This window comes from Pristiophorus japonicus, chromosome 17 (assembly GCF_044704955.1).
Source record: "Pristiophorus japonicus isolate sPriJap1 chromosome 17, sPriJap1.hap1, whole genome shotgun sequence".
In the NCBI taxonomy this organism is placed as follows: Eukaryota; Metazoa; Chordata; class Chondrichthyes; family Pristiophoridae; genus Pristiophorus; species Pristiophorus japonicus.
This window is the reverse complement of record NC_091993.1, coordinates 106680220-106696445: the sequence shown is the minus strand read 5'-3', so window position 1 is coordinate 106696445 and position 16226 is coordinate 106680220.

Below are 16226 nucleotides of genomic sequence, written 5' to 3'. Positions count from 1 at the left end.
ATTTTAATATGTTAAGTAGGCTGGAAGCCTCGGATTTAACCTGCTTTGCAGATTTTACTTTGGCTGGCCAGGTTTCCCAGGCCTCGGGAAACCTGGCAGCTGCAGCGAGATGAGGAAAGCCTAGGTAGGCCAGGAGGAGCAGGAGTGCTTTCTCCCGACCGCCCCAAGCTCCCCCACCTCCCATACAAACCACCTCCTTGGGATTGGCTCCCCCACCGGGATCAGGGATCGGAATCACCCCCACTCCCTGGGATCAGAATCCCTCCCGAGATCAGGCCTCCACCTTGAGTCAGGGCTCGGATCCACCCCGGGATGGGACCCTCCCAGGGTTCTGGTTCTGTGGCCTTCTCCAGAGTGCTCATGGCCCGACTGGAAAGCAAGCCTATCAAAAGCACGTTGGTAAGTAAAATTTTCTGTCTGTCTGTCTCCTAGAGGTCAGCTTAAACGCTCGCCTGGCAGAGATCTTTGAACTCTTTTCTGTTCATGTTGGAGGATGTTGCATCGTAGAAGATGACCTAACGAGGGAGCACAAAAAATTTACAAAACAGGATGGGAATTGAATGGGGGAGAAGCATTGACAATGCATTTTTTTTTTAAACTGAATGGCGTTTATATTCTTCCTTCCTCCTCCACACCCTGCACTAAATAGATTGTTGTGGTACTGAGCAGGGTGGTTCCCACTGAGCATTCGCGACACAGAACAAGTTGAATCCTAATATATCCCATTTTTTGGGTTGGTCCATTTTGCTCCCACTCAAACATTTTATCACTATTTTACACAAGGAAGAAATATACAATGAGATATTTATAAAAGCAGAAAAAAAATCATGAAAACCACTACAGTCAAATATTTATAGTTAATAGCAAGAAACTCCTCCAATAGCTAGTGCATGTCAATATTTTTTAATTTTCCTTTAGGGACATTGAATAGGGAGATTAAAGCTGATAAAACTCATGCTAACAATACTCAAAATCATGAAAAAGGAGATTAAGAAAGAAAGAAAAAAAGAAAGAAACAATTGAATTTATATAGCGCCTTTCAGGACCACCGGATGTCTCAAAACGCTTTACAGCCAATTACGTACTTTTAGAGTGTAATGTGGGAAAAAGGAGGAGAAAAGGGAATATGAAGAAAGGTTAACGAATAATATAACTGATTTTCCTGACCTTTGTTAACGGATAATGTAACTGATTTTGCCTCCAGCAGATGCCCATTTTCCCCAGGTACAAAAGTTCATGAAAAAGGGACCAAGAACAAGCTCTGCCTCCTTCCTTTTTATGTTGTCGGGATTTAGAGGCCTTTGTTTTAAGAGGGGATGGAGTTGGGCTGGTGCTTGCAGTTGGCATAGGCATATCAGAGCCACAAAAATGAGGTGGGAAGAGGCATTTCATCTTGCAGTATGAAACCTTACTGGGTGCCCCAGTATAAGCACCCAAAAACATGGTGCTATAGCCTGCCTGTGAAACCCTGGTCACCAGAGAGCCCACAGGGATTTCAGGGGCAGGCCAAAGATATTAAGTAGGACTTTTTATGGTGTTTGAACTCAAGAGCATTGTTGCAGTATTTAAAGCTGGCGTGCTCTTTAAGCAGAGCCAGCAGGTAGCAAGATGAAGATAAAGTTCCAAAAGAACTGGGAAGAATAGAGCCTCAAACTTCTCGGAAAGTGGCGCAAATATTCTTCTTACTGAAATCAGGCATGGGGTGAGGAATGCAATAGTGGAAGTGAATGGAAGAGACATGCCAATGTAGCAACCAGGATCATGTGGTAAGAAAATGGCACAGATAATGGGCCCAAAATTGCCTAGGAGTTGCTCCGTTTTTTTTGGAGCAACTTGATTTTTTTTTGGAGTATCTTAAAAATCCCCATTCTGCACATTTAATTTGCGCCAGTGTAAGTGAGTTAGTTAGGATTTTTTTTAGTTTAGTTTTTCTTTTCAAAAGGGGGCGCTACCAGCCACCTATGCCCGTTTTGGCCATTTAAGCCAGTTTAGACAGCTAATAGTTGCTCCAAACTAACTTAGGCCAGCGTATGTGGCTACTTGTGGCCGCACAGAAAACCCTTGCGGAGAGTTAAGAAATCAGCACAGGTAGCCAGAGATGGAGGGGAAGGGAAACGGAGAAGACCTTGCAAAGCACTAAACACCTTCACAACAACATTCAAGAAGCATAAAAATCATCAATAATAAATTTAAAAAAAATAAAACTTAAGTCCTACCTTCCTAACTCGGCCCGAAAGCATTTTGATGGGTCGTCAGTGGGCCGACTCCGACTCCTCTCCGACTCTCTCCGATTCCGACTCTCTCGAGGACTCCGACTCTCTCTCTCTCGAAGACTCTGACTCTTGAGGACTCTCCGACTCTCTCTCCAGGACTCCGACTCTCTCTCTCGAGGACTTTGACTCGCTCGAGGACTCCTACTCTCGAGGACTCTCCGACGGTCCGAGGACTCTCCGATATAGCAATGACAGTTAAGGGTAGACGTGATGCATACATAAGACAGAATGGAATAGAGGAATATGGTGTTAGGGTTGGAAAAGATAATTAGAGTGGAAGGAGGCCAATGTTGAATATAATACCTGTTATGTATTTAACCCTTTGTAACCTGCATGACACCTGACCACCAGAGCTGCCACCTGTTGGAGTCCCAAGGGTTCCCAGCATCCCTTGGGATCACGGTATATAAGCAGGCCACCCACGAGGTACCTGCTCTATTTAATCTTATTGAAGTTTCACCCTTTATTATGTGTATCAATTGGCGACGAGGTAACAACAACACGAAAATGCAAACAACAGTCGGCATCCTGGGGAAGTTCTCAGAAGGGGACGATTGGGAGGCCTTCGTGGAGAGACTCGAGCAATACTTTCATGGCCAACGAGCTGGAAGGGGACGAGAACGCTACGAAATGAAGGGCAATCCTCTTAACTGCCTGTGGGGCAACAACCTATGGCCTCATGAAGAATCTCCTGGCCCCGGCAAAACCAACAGAGAACTCCTACGAAGAATTGTGTAAACCGGTCCGGGAGCACCTAAATCCTAAGGAAAGCATTTTGATGGCGAGATATCAGTTCTACATGTGTCAACGATCGGAGGGCCAGGAAGTGGCGAGCTACGTTGTCGAACTAAGGCACCTCGCAGGACATTGTGAGTTTGAGGGATTCCTAGAACAAATGCTCACAGAGACTTTTTTGTACTGGGCATTGGACTTGAGACAATCCTTCGCAAACTGTTGACTGTAGAAACTCCAAATCTAAGTAAAGCCATAACGATAGCCCAGGCATTTATGTCCACCAGCGACAACACCAAGCAGATTTCGCAGAATAAAGACGTTTCGGCCAGTACTGTGCATAAAGTAACGTCGGTCTCGAGCAGAAATGTACATGGAAGAACGTACACACTGGCTGCTGCGGCCTGACATCAGATAACCTAGAGTCTGCCATCAATTGTTAATACGAGGCAGTTAACACCCTGTTGGTGCTGCGGAGGTGATCATTGGCCCCATCAATGCCGCTTGAAGCAATATGTGTGCAATGGTTGCAGAACAATGGGATACTTCCAACAAATGTGCAGGTGAGCTGCAAACCCTGCAAGCCCTGCAAACCACCACGTTGCAGAGGAAGATCGATCTACAGTGGATCAGGCTGAATTGGAGACTCGTACTGAGGAGGCAGAAGTGTACGGGGTACACACATTCACTATGGAATGTCCACCAATAATGTTGAAAGTTGAACTGAACGGTATTCCAGTATCTATGGAGGTGGACACGGGGGCAAGTCAGTCCATAATGAGTAAAAAGGCCTTCGACAGGCTGTGGGGCAAAAAGGCACACAGGCCCAAGCTCAGCCCCATTAACACCAAGCTAAGGACTTACACCAAGGAACTAATCCCTGTAATTGGCAGTGCAGAAGCCAAAGTCTCCTATGACGGAGCAGTACACAAACCAGGGGATGGCCCCACGTTGTTTGGCAGAAGCTGGCTGGGGTAAATCCGCTGAAGCTGGGACGACATCCGAGCGCTTTCATCCGTCAATGATGCCTCATGTACCCAGGTTCCGAGCAAGTTCCCATCATTGTTCGAGCCAGGCATCGGAAGCTTCTCGGGGGCGAAAGTGCAGATCTATTTGGTTCCTGGTACGTGACCCATCCACCACAAGGCTCGGACGGTACCATACATGATGCGTGAAAAAGTGGAAATTGAGCTGGACAGGTTGCAACGTGAAGGCATCATCGCGCCGGTGGAATTCAACGATTGGGCCAGTCCGATTGTCCCGGTACTTAAGGAGGAAGGCACGGTTAGAATTTGTGGGGACTATAAAGTAACGATTAGCCATTTTTCGCTGCAGGACCAGAACCCACTACCCAAGGCAGACGACCTATTTGCGACCCTGGCTGGAGGGAAGATGTTCACCAAGCTGGACCTGACCTCGGCCTACATGATGCAGGAGCTGGAGAAGTCCTCGAAAGGCCTCACCTGCATCAACACGCTCAAAGATCTGTTTATCTATAACCGGTGTCCGTTCGGGATTCGGTCGGCCGCGGCAATCTTCCAGCAGAACATGGAGAGCCTGCTAAAGTCGGTTCCTTGCACAGTGGTTTCCAGGACGACATATTGGTTACAGGTCTGGACACCATGGAGCACTTGAAGAATCTGGAAGAGGTTCTTAGTCGGTTGGATTGCATGGGGCTCAGGTTGAAACACTCGAAGTGTGTTTTCCTGGCACAGGACGTCGAGTTCTTGGGAAGGAGAATCACAGCAGACAGCATCAGACCCACCGACACCAAGACGGAGGCCATCAAGAACGCGCTGAGATCACAGAACATGACGAAGCTGCGGTCGTTCCTGAGATTCCTTAACTATTTTGGTAATTTCTTACCTGGGTTAAGCACCCTGCTAGAACCCCTACATGCGCTACTGCGCAAGGGAGACGACTGGGTATGGGGGAATTCACAAGAGGCTGCCTTTAAGAAAGCCAGAAATCTGTTGTGTTCTAACAAACTGCTTGTCCTGTATAACCCTTGAAAACGATTAGTGCTAGCTTGCGATGCGTCGTCATAGGGGGTCGGGTGTGTGTTACAACAGGCTAATGAATCGGGGATTTTGCAACTGGTCGCTTATGCGTCAGGTGTTTGTCCAAGGCCGAAAGGGCCTACAGCATGATTGAAAAAGAGGCTCTGGCATGCTTCTATGGGGTAAAAAAAATGCACCGGTACTTATTTGGCCTCAAGTTTGAGCTTGAAATTGACCACAAGCTGCTCATATCGCTGTTCTCTGAGAGCAAAGGGATTAATACCAATGACTCTGCCCGCATCCAAAGATGGGCGCTCACGCTGTCGGCATACAACTATGTAATCCGCCACAGACCGGGCACAGAGAACTGCGCAGATGCTCTCAGTCGACTGCCATTGCCCACCACCGGGTTGGAAATGGCAGAGCCAGCGGACTTGCTCATGGTCATGGAGGCATTCGAGAACGTGAATTCCCCTGTTATGGCCCGCCAGATCAGAACCTGGACCAGCCAGGATCCTTTACTGTCCATGGTAAAAAACTGTGTCCTCCATGGGAGTTGGTCCGGTGTCCCAGTGGAGATGCAGGAGGCGATTAAGCCGCTCCACAGACGCAAAGGCGAGTTGTCCCTGCAGGCAGACTGTCTATTTTGGGGCAATCGCATGGTCTTGCCCAAGAAAGGCAGAGACACATTCAGCACCCACCCAGGCATCGTAGTAATGAAACCCTAGCCAGATCCCATGTGTGGTGGCCTGGCATCGACTCAGATTTAGAGTCATGCATGCGCCAGTGCAACACTTGCTCTCAGCTGAGCAATGCACCCAGAGAGACACCGCTAAGTTTGTGGCCGTGGCCCTCCAAACCGTGGTCGAGGATCCATGTAGACTATGCAGGCCCATTTCTAGACAAAATGTTTTTGGCTGTCGTGGACGCTTACTCAAAAATGGATTGAATGTGCAATAATGTCTGTAAGCACGTCCACGGCCACCACTGAAAGCCTACGAGCCATGTTTGCCACGCACGGCTTGCCTTATGTCCTAGTCAGCGACAATGGGCCGTGCTTCACCAGTGCTGAATTCAAGGAATTCATGACCTGCAACGGGATCAAACATATCACATCTGCCGCGTTCAAGCCCGCATCCAACGGCCAGGCAGAATGGCCAGTTCAGACCATCAAGCAAAGCTTGAAACGTATGCCGGAAGGCTCCCACTCACTCACCGGGGTTTCCCCAGCCGAGCTTCTCATGAAAAGGGCGCTTAAAACAAGGCTCTCTCTTGTCCACCCTGATCTCCATGATCACGTAGAGGGCAAGCGGTATCAACAAAGTGTGTACCATGACCACGCAAATTTGTCACACGATATTGAGATTAATGATCCTGTGTTTGTGCTCAATATGGACATGGTCCCAAATAGCTCGCTGGCACAGTCACAGCCAAAGAGTGGAGTAGGGCGTTTCAGGTCAAATTGGCCAATGGACAAACGCACAGAAAACATTTGGACTAAATCAAATTGCGGTTCACCAACAGCTACGAACAACCCAAAGAGGACGCCACCAACTTTGACTCTTCAACACATACACAAGAGGCAACTGACATCATGGTTGACCACGAAGCCGAACTCATCATCCCCAGCAGCCCGGCAAGGCCGGCTACTCAGCAGCACAGTGAAGAACTGACCAACCGACCCACACCCGCATTTATACCGAGACGATCGACAAGGGAGCATAAAGCCCCAGATCGTCTCACCGTGTAAATAAGTGTACAGTTGACTTCATGGGGGCGTGATGTTATGTATTTAACCCTTTGTAACCTGCATGACACCTGACCACCAGAGGGCCCACCTGTTGGGAGTCCCAAGGGATCCCAGCATCCCTTGGGAGCACAGTATATAAGCAGGCCACCCACGAGGTACCTTCACTCAGAATCATATTAAAGGAATTAAGGTCACACTTGCTCATTGTACACAGATCTCAGTTTCACCCTTTATTATGAGTGTTTCAATACCAACATAGACCATTTGGGCTGAATGGCCTGTTTCTTTGATATAAATTCTATGTTGCTCTACTATCATTTGTCTTTTTATGGCAGGACCCCTAAATTATTGTTTAAATACTCAACAGATCTGACATCTCCTAAACCTGCACTCGTGTACATCATGCTTCACTTGCAATTTAATTTGACAATTATTTGAGAATTTTCATCACTTCTCTTACAGATTACCCACAGAAATAGTGAGGTTTCAGTAATCTGGCATTACATTCAGCAAAACAGCATTACAGGCGGCTCAAGGCTGAGGTCCAACAAAAAACCCGGGACCTAAAGAACAGGTGGTGAATGAAGAAGATACAGCAGCTGGCCGACAACCGTGATGGGCGAGGATTCCTACAGGCCAAACACTCAAGGCCCCACCCCCCTGCTGGCCAAGAATGGGGAAACACTCATCAAGGACACTGAGGCCAGTCAGGGCCCGCTGGAAGGAGACTTCGAAGATCTTCTCAATCAAGACTCTGCCTTTGACTCGATTGTTCTAGACTCCATCCCGCAACATCCTATCCGCCACCACCTCAGTGAGACCCCAACACTGCACGAGGTAGAAAAAGCCATAAGACAGCTCAAAAACAAGGCTATGGGTGCGGATGGAATCCCTGCTGAGGCATTAAAGTATGGCAGAGAGTCATTGCTGGCATGAATACATGACCTTATCTCTATCATCTGGAGGGAAGAGAGCATGCTAGGGGATCTCAGAGATGCAGTAATCGTGTCCATCTTTAAAAAAGGGGACAAATCTGACTGCAACAACTACAGCGGAATCTCCCTGCTATCAACCACTGGGAAAGTCGTGGCTAGAGTCCTCCTCAACCGTCTTCTTCCCGTGGCCGAGGAGCTCCTCTCGGAGTCACAGTGCGGATTTCGTCCCCTATGGGGCACAACGGACATAATTTTTGCAGCGCGACAGCTACAGGAAAAATGCAGGGAGCAGCGCCAGCCCTTATACATGGCCTTCTTCGACCTTACAAAGGCCTTTGACACTGTCAACCGCGAGGGTCTATGGAGCGTCTTACTCCGTTTCGGATGCCCCCAAAAGTTTGTCACCATCCTCCGCCTGCTCCGCGATGACATGCAGGCCATGATCCTTACCAATGGATCCATCACAGACCAAATTCACGTCCGGACCGGGGTCAAACAGGGCTGCGTCATCGCCCCAACCCTCTTCTCAATCTTCCTCGCTGCCATGCTCCACCTCACAGTTGATAAGCTCCCCGCTGGAGTGGGACTAAACTACAGAACCAGTGGGAACCTGTTCAATCTGTGCTGTCTCTAGGCCAGGTCCAAGACCACCCCAACCTCTGTCGTCGAGCTACAGTACGCGGACGACACCTGCATCTGCGCACATAGAGGCTGAACTCCAGGACATAGTCGATGTATTTACTGAGGCATACGAAAGCATGGGCCTTACACTAAACATCCGTAAGACAAAGGTCCTCCACCAGCCTGTCCTCGCCGCACAGCACTACCCCCCAAGTCATCAAGATCCATGGCGCGGCCCTGGACACCATGGACCACTTCCCCTATCTCAGGATCCTCCTATCAACAAGAGCAGGCATCAACGAGATCGAACACCGTCTCCAATGTGCCAGTGCAGCCTTCGGCTGCTTGAGGAAAAGAGTATTTGAAGACCAGGCCCTTCAAACGGCCACCAAGCTCAAGGTCTACAGGGCTGCAGTAATACCTGCCCTCCTGTGTGGCTCAGAGACATGGACCATGTACAGTAGACACCTCAAGTTGCTGGAGAAATATCACCAACAATGTCTCCGCAAGATCCTACAAATCCCCTGGGAGGACAGGCGCACCAACATCAGCGTCCTCATTCAGGCTAACATCCCCAGCATTGAAGCACTGACCACACTCAATCAGCTCCACTGGGCAGGCCACATAGTCCGCATGCCAGACACGAGACTCCCAAAGCAAGTGCTCTACTCGGAGTTCCTTCATGGCAAACGAGCCAAAGGTGGGCAGCGGAAACGCTATAAGGACACCCTCAAAGCCTCCCTGATAAAGTGCAACATCCCCACTGACACCTGGGAGTCCCTGGCCCAAGACCGCCCTAAGTGGAGGAAGTGCATCCGAGAGGGCGCTGAGAACCTCGAGTCTCAACGCCGAGAACATGCAGAAATCAAGCGCAGGCAGCGGAAAGAGCGTGTGGCGAACCAGTCCCTCCCACCCTTTCCCTCAGCAACTATCTGTCCACCTGTGACAGAGGCTGTGGCTCTCGTATTGGACTGTTCAGTCACCAACGAACTCACTTCAGGAGTGGAAGCAAGCCTTCCTCGATTCCGAGGGACTGCCTGTGATGATTGCATTGCACTGCACTGTATTAATTCTATTGAAGTCTTCTATGTTCAGATGTAGAGGGGATAACCCTGGTCACCAATTAACCATCCTGATACATGGTTATGAGGGCTGGAATAGTGGAATATCACATGTTGAAGAAGTCATGGCAGTTCAGTGGATATCTGATAGTGGTAGTATACGGCAATCAGAATTGCACACTAGCCGCTGATTAAAGGAATGAAAGTCCTTTCCATTCATAAAATAGAAGGGATTTGTAAGGAGTATTCCATCAATTTCTCCCTGAACTTGTGGGAAGCAAGCCAGCCAATAGAACTAGGATAGCTCTTCCTCTCTGTTTCCTTAGCTCGATTGGGAAAGAAATGAATTGTGCAGCCTTCTTCACGAGTACATCCGTGACTTTCTTGATGCAGTTGCTAAGGTGACACGGAACACCTGAGATTGCTTGGAATGATCCAGATGCAAAGAGGTTCAAGGCAGTGGTGACCTGAATTGATAGAGACAATGCTTTTCTCTTGGTGGAAATGATCTGCAGGTCTTCAGGCAACTGTTAACATACTTCCCAAATAGCCTCTAAAGAGAAGGTACAGACATTTAGTGAAGTCTAGATGTGAACTATTAATTTAGGGGGGATAAATTGGTTTACTCCCGTTTTGAGGTGCAAATCAGGTTGCACACATCCGGCCTGAGAACTACCTGATAGTGGCCCTTGGGCCTCACCTTAATATTTTAGGTGAGCTGTCGACACCTGTTATTCTTCCTGAGGCAGACCACCCATGTCCAGCGATCGGCTTTCAGACCATCTCGCTTTGCCGTCAGCAGCCATCAGGTAAGTGTGGGGTAGGGAAGGAGAATGGGAAGGGAGGGCTTGATCGTATCTACACACTCTGACCTTGGAGACCAATGTGAAGTGGTGGAAGGATTCATAGGCTGACTAACTGTCCAACAGGATGCAACATGAACGGGAGGGGCCAGCATCACTTCTGCTCCTTCGAGCTCCACAACAAAATTAAAAGAGACCCGAACACTCAAAAACTCAAAGAAGATCAGGGTTCTCCAAATCCGGTAAATATTTATTCGTCAACTGTTATGTTCAGAATAAATCCACAGGACTGTATCGCAAGCTCAAACTGTTGTGGCCTTGGTCTCTTTATTCAGACTCCAGAGTGCAGAAGCAGCATGGTGAATCACCTTTTATATCTGCTTGCCCCAGGGTGCACAGGTGACCCTTAGGTCCCACAGGTGTGCCCCCTAGTGGCAAGTCTTACATTTTGGTAAGGTTTACATACATACATAACATCACTCCCCGCCAAAGTCTTATGTACAAGTTATTTGCAAGTTGAAGCGATCTGGCACACCGTGTCCCCGGGTCATTCGCCTGGGTTGAAGTCCTGACATGGTGGATTCATCTTCGTGGTTGACGGCGAAGTTGATCGTGTTAGTGGGTCACTGGGGGCCAGGTCCTTTCACAGTGGTTCCTGGTTATCTGTAGTTCACAGTTTGGTCTTGTCCAAATGCTTTATGCATTAGCCCAGTACACTGTTTCGCAATCAAACTCTCCATTTTCATCACATACACTCCATTCCCTCCCCTTGGCTAATGCGGTGCTAGCGGCCCAACTGGGCCCCTGAACATGGCCTACATCACTTATTCTGATGTCGCGTGGAGGGGCCGTGCGATCATGGTGCATTCTCTGCTGATGGCCTACGGAAGGCTCAGTTCTGAGTGATTCTGTCTGGTGACTGCGTAGCACCCAGGATAGCCGGGTCTGTAGGGAGTCTACCGTGGCATGCATGGTGCTTGGTTTAGTGATGTGTGCTGCCTGCTCCGGGCTATTGTCGCTGACCCTGAGGTCTAGCAAGCCCAGGATGGCCGCAATGGCCTTGAGACTTTCGGTAGTGGCGGGAGGCCTAGTGGTCCCCATGGGTCCTGGGCCGTAGTATGGGGGCCCCGGACCACCGACTGTGTGTAGCCACCCTGCCTTACTTTGCAACATTGGGATGGGCCTTTCATCTTTGCGACGGATAGGTTGCAACATCCCGTCTCGCAATTCACCTTTGGCAGCTGGTAACGTGGCATCCTGGCTGGTCCAGGTCCTAACCTGGGGGGCCGTTACAATTGACCCCTTGCTTTCTAGCACTTCCACGACCGCGAGTGGGTCTGCAGGCTGCACCGTTTCCACCCCGGAGGTGGGCAACGGTAGCCAACTGAAGGCATTCGTACCGCTCAGTGCCTGGCTCGTGGCGGATCATGTTACAGTGCACAGACAGTGTTAGACATTCTCGAAACAACGCATCGATAATGGTGCCTCTGCTCTCCCAAACTTGTGGGATGGGTGGCTTGTCTGACTCGAGCAAATATTGGGACACTCTTTGGTATGTCTCTTTAGTCCCGTGAATACAGGTTGATGCCTTGTTTAACTTATTGGATACATGTTCAATCGTTTGGGGCTCGCCCGCTACTTTTGCTTGTTGCACAACACTCCCGACCCCGTGCGATAACATATCACTTGCTAGGAATACTTTGTTATATACATATATAACTGATTGGGGCTCACCCGCTACTTTAGCTTGTTGTAAGGTCCCCCCGACCCATATAATGGTACATCATTGGCTGTGAAAGATCGCTCACATGGGTTACATAGTGCAAACAACTTATTGGAACGTGGTGGGTTCCTGGCCTTCTCAGTGGCTGTCCCTTTACCTTTGCCCCAAACCCAGTCATCTTCCTTGCTGGGCGACACATTTCTCCGTTCCGTTGCGGCGACCTCCCGTGGTCTGGACGCTCTCCCGTCCCGTGGTCTGGACGCACCTTCGTCCTGTGGTCTGGGCGCCTTAACGTCCCATGGTCTGGGCGCCCTCTCATCCCATGGTCTGGATGCTCTTCCGTTCCGTGGTCTGGATGCTCTCTCATTCCATGGTCTGGACGCACTCTTGTCCCATGGTCTGGTCGCACTCTCGTCCATGTCCGTGATGCCAACTGCCGCGGTCTTCCTCCCAAGGGATTTTGCCTCTGGCGTCGGGAAGACGCATTCGGATCATTTCGGCCAGACTCCCACTCCGCATGGTCAACCTGGAGTCTCTTCCTTCGTCGCGAAGAGGTCGTCGGCTTCAAGTGATGGGTACTGTGCCTGTACTGCTGCTCGGTTGATCGTCACCTCCTCGTGGTCTTGATGAGCGGCCTGTGCCTCGGGGAACTGCAAATGGATCTTCAATGCCGGGTTCAGCTGAAGGTGGGGGTTTGCTCAGCCTTTGAGAAGTACGTCGTTCACCGGAGAAGGTACGCAGGGGTCTTCCCAGTTCCATCGAATCTCCCTATCCAGCTCCTACAATGCACCGTTTGCCCATCACCTGAAACAATCCAGTGGTAAATCGTGCATTGCTCCCTCATGGGATACTCTTATGTCCACACTACCAATAACTGGTATCAGTTCCTTGGTGTAGGTGCGCAGCTTTGCCTAAATCGGGATCAGCTTGGGTCGTTGTGTTCTGTCGCCCCACAGTCTCTCAAATGCCTTCTGGCTCATAACTGATTGACTCGCCCTCGTGTCTAGTTCCATGGAGACTGGAGTGCCATTAAGTTCAACTTTAAACATTATCGGAGGGCTTTTGATGGTGAAGGTGTGTATCCCATATATTTCCTCTTCATCCTCAGGTTCAGTTGCCTCTCCTGCTCCTTCAGCGTGATCCTCGCTGGATCGGTCGTCCTCTCCTAACTCTGCCACGTGGTGAGTCAGAGATGGTTTGCACATTTGCTGGAGGTGCCCTATTGTTCTCCAACCCTTGAATTGACATTGATGAGCTCTATGACTGCCCCCGCAGCACCAACATGGTGTTAATGGATACGCATTCACGCCCCACGGCGGACTCAGAGTCACTCTAGGCTTAGGTCTGGCCTCTGAAGTTGTGTGGGTCCTGCCCTGTGCCATTCTGCCTGCTGAAAACATTATTTTATGCAGAGTACTTGCCAGTGAGCTTCGATTCTGTGAAGATATCTGTTTCACGTTATCGCTCGTGGATATGAAGGCTTGGGCTATTTTGATGGCCTTGCTCAGTTCTAGGGATTAGGCAGACAGCAGTTTGTGAAGAATGACCTCATGGCCAATTCCAAGCATGAAAACGTCCCACAACATTTCCCCCAAGGATCCTGCAAATTCACACTAGCCCGCAAGGCGTCTTAGGTCAGCGACAAAACTCGCCACGTTCTGGCCCTCAGAGCGACGGTGCATGTAAAAGCGATACCTGGCCATCAGGATGCTCTCCTTTGGCTTGAGGTGTTCTCTAACCAGCGTACACAGCTCTGTGTAAGATTTGTCCATTGGTTTGACCGGTGCCAGCAAATTTTTAAGGAGGCCATATACCGGACCCCCACATATTGTGAGGAGAATCGCACTGCGCTTGATCGCTGTCTGAGCCATGTCCAATTCGTTGGCAACAAAGTATTGGTCGAAGCGCTCAACGAAGGCTTCCCAATCATCACCCTCAACAAATCTCTCAAGAATACCAAAGGTAGCCATTACCGCGTGAAATTTCATGATCCGTTACTCGTCGCCAATTTGTTATGTTCAGAATAAATCCACAGGACTGTATCGCAAGCTCAAACTGTTGTGACCTTAGTCTCTTTATTCAGACTCCAGAGTGGGGAAGCAGCATGGTGAATCACCTTTTATACCTGCTTGCCCCAGGGTGCACAGGTGACCCTTAGGTCCCACAGGTGTGTCCCCTAGTGGCAAGTCTTACATTTTGGTAAGGTTTACATACATACATAACATCAACAAATGACTACAACAACAACAACAACTTGTATTTATATAACACCTTTAATGTAGTGCAATGTCCCAAAATTCTTTGCAGGAGTATGATGAGACAAAAAAATTGACATCGAGCCATATAAGGAGAAATTAGGGCAGGTGGCCAAAAGCTTGGTCAAAGAGGCAGGTTTTAAGGAGCGTCTTGAAGAAGGAAAGAGAGGTAGAGAGGTGGAGAGGTTTAGGCAGGGAATTACAGAGCTTAGGGCCTAGGCAGCTGAAGGCACGGCCACCAATCATTGAGCAATTATAAGCAGTGATGCTCAAGAAGGCAGAATTAGAGGAGCGACGATATCTCGGGGGGTTGAGAGGCTGGAGAAGATTACAGAGACAGGGAGGGGTGAAGCCATGGAGGGATTTGAAAACAATGATGAGAATTTTGAAATCGAGGCGTTGTTTAACCGGAAGCCAATGTAGGTTAGCGAGCACAGGGCTGATGGATGAGCGGGACTGTTTGTGGGACTTGCTGAGCACAAATTAGCTGTCACATTTCCTGCATTACAACAGTAACTACCTTTCAAAATTAGTTGATTGATTATAAAGTCCCGAGGTCATGAAAGGCGATAAATAAAAGCAAATTCTTTCTTTCTCTCTTTCTCTAAAAATATTTTTACTAATGTTTTTGGTGGCAGCTACTTGTTAGTTCGCACCTTGCCAGCAAAACCTAGCCTAGGCCAGTGCTTGCTCCACTCACAGCAGCCCACTTTCCCAGAGAGGTCCTAAAACAGGTGGTAGGACCCTCATTGGCATTTGCATGGGGCCTAATGCCGGTTTTAGACAGCCGACCCAGACGCCTAAAGATTGCCTAACCAATTATCAGGTTGGACATCTTCTAGATGTCCTATTGATGCAGAATTTTGATCCGTGAAATTGGCCTTGGTTATGCCCATTTTATACCCGTAAAATGCAAATTGACATATTTAATTTATTTGTCAAATGTAACCTTCTTCTGACCTAGTCTTTCTTATGAACATTTGAGTTTTATTTGAATGCTTCCTGCAGACAAAAATGTATGCAAAATAGTCTGAAAATGTGATCACATCCCATTGGCAGCAAGTGGCCCGATCAATGTTTGTGAGTGAAATAGAGAAAACAGTAAGCAGTCTGAGGATGGAATGTCGGATGGAATGTCCGTAATGTGGCATGAGAAGGCTCAACTGAGAAAGGAAGATTCAAAACTAGTTGGAAGCTCCATGACTTGGACAATAATGTGTATGTACAGTGGCTGCCAAAGGGACTGCAAATACCGCCAAGAATGTTACAATATCCTCCCGAGACACTCGCAACTGAGCTCAAAAGAGACATCATGCTTTATAGTCAAATATCCTGGGATAGTCAAATATCCTGGGACATTGATAACCCTGATAAACTGCTTCATTTTTGGAATAAAGAGAACTTGCTTCCAGAAAGAGAAACACACTTGGGATTGATAACAAAATATCTTTGCTTCAAGATGTATCCATAATTGTACTGCAAAAGAAGCAAGCTCCAACAGAAAAAATAATATTCATAAGGAAGGGATTAAGTGTAACATTCTGTATTCCTGAGACCGAAGACAACTCATATTAGTGTTGGCACTACATTTAGTATTGAGGAATTTGCTGTGAGCTTGTTAGTAAAATTGGCATCAGGAAATCTGGGCCTTGGAAGCGCAGCAAAGAACAACAGATCTCATATGAGCACTTATTCCATCAGATCTATAGACCAAGTGAAAATAGGAAGACGAAATTGATTCAAAGATAATAATTGTTATTTTTCACCAGTGATACTAATACTGTATCCTGATAACTAGTTATTTTGGGCAACACAAAGAACTTCCACTTGTGTAGTGCCTTATCACTTCCACAGGATACCCAGAAATGCCTCAAATCCAATGAATTAGTCACTGTTATTATGTAGGCAAATGCAGCAGGCAATTTGCACATGGTGAACTCATCAAACAGGAAGTGAGATTTATGACTATGCAATCTGTTTTTGGCAAAATAAATATGTGGTGATTTAGAGTGCCCCCCACCCCACCCCACCCCACCGCGCCTTCTAAATTTTAATTGTTGCTAGTTTTGTAGC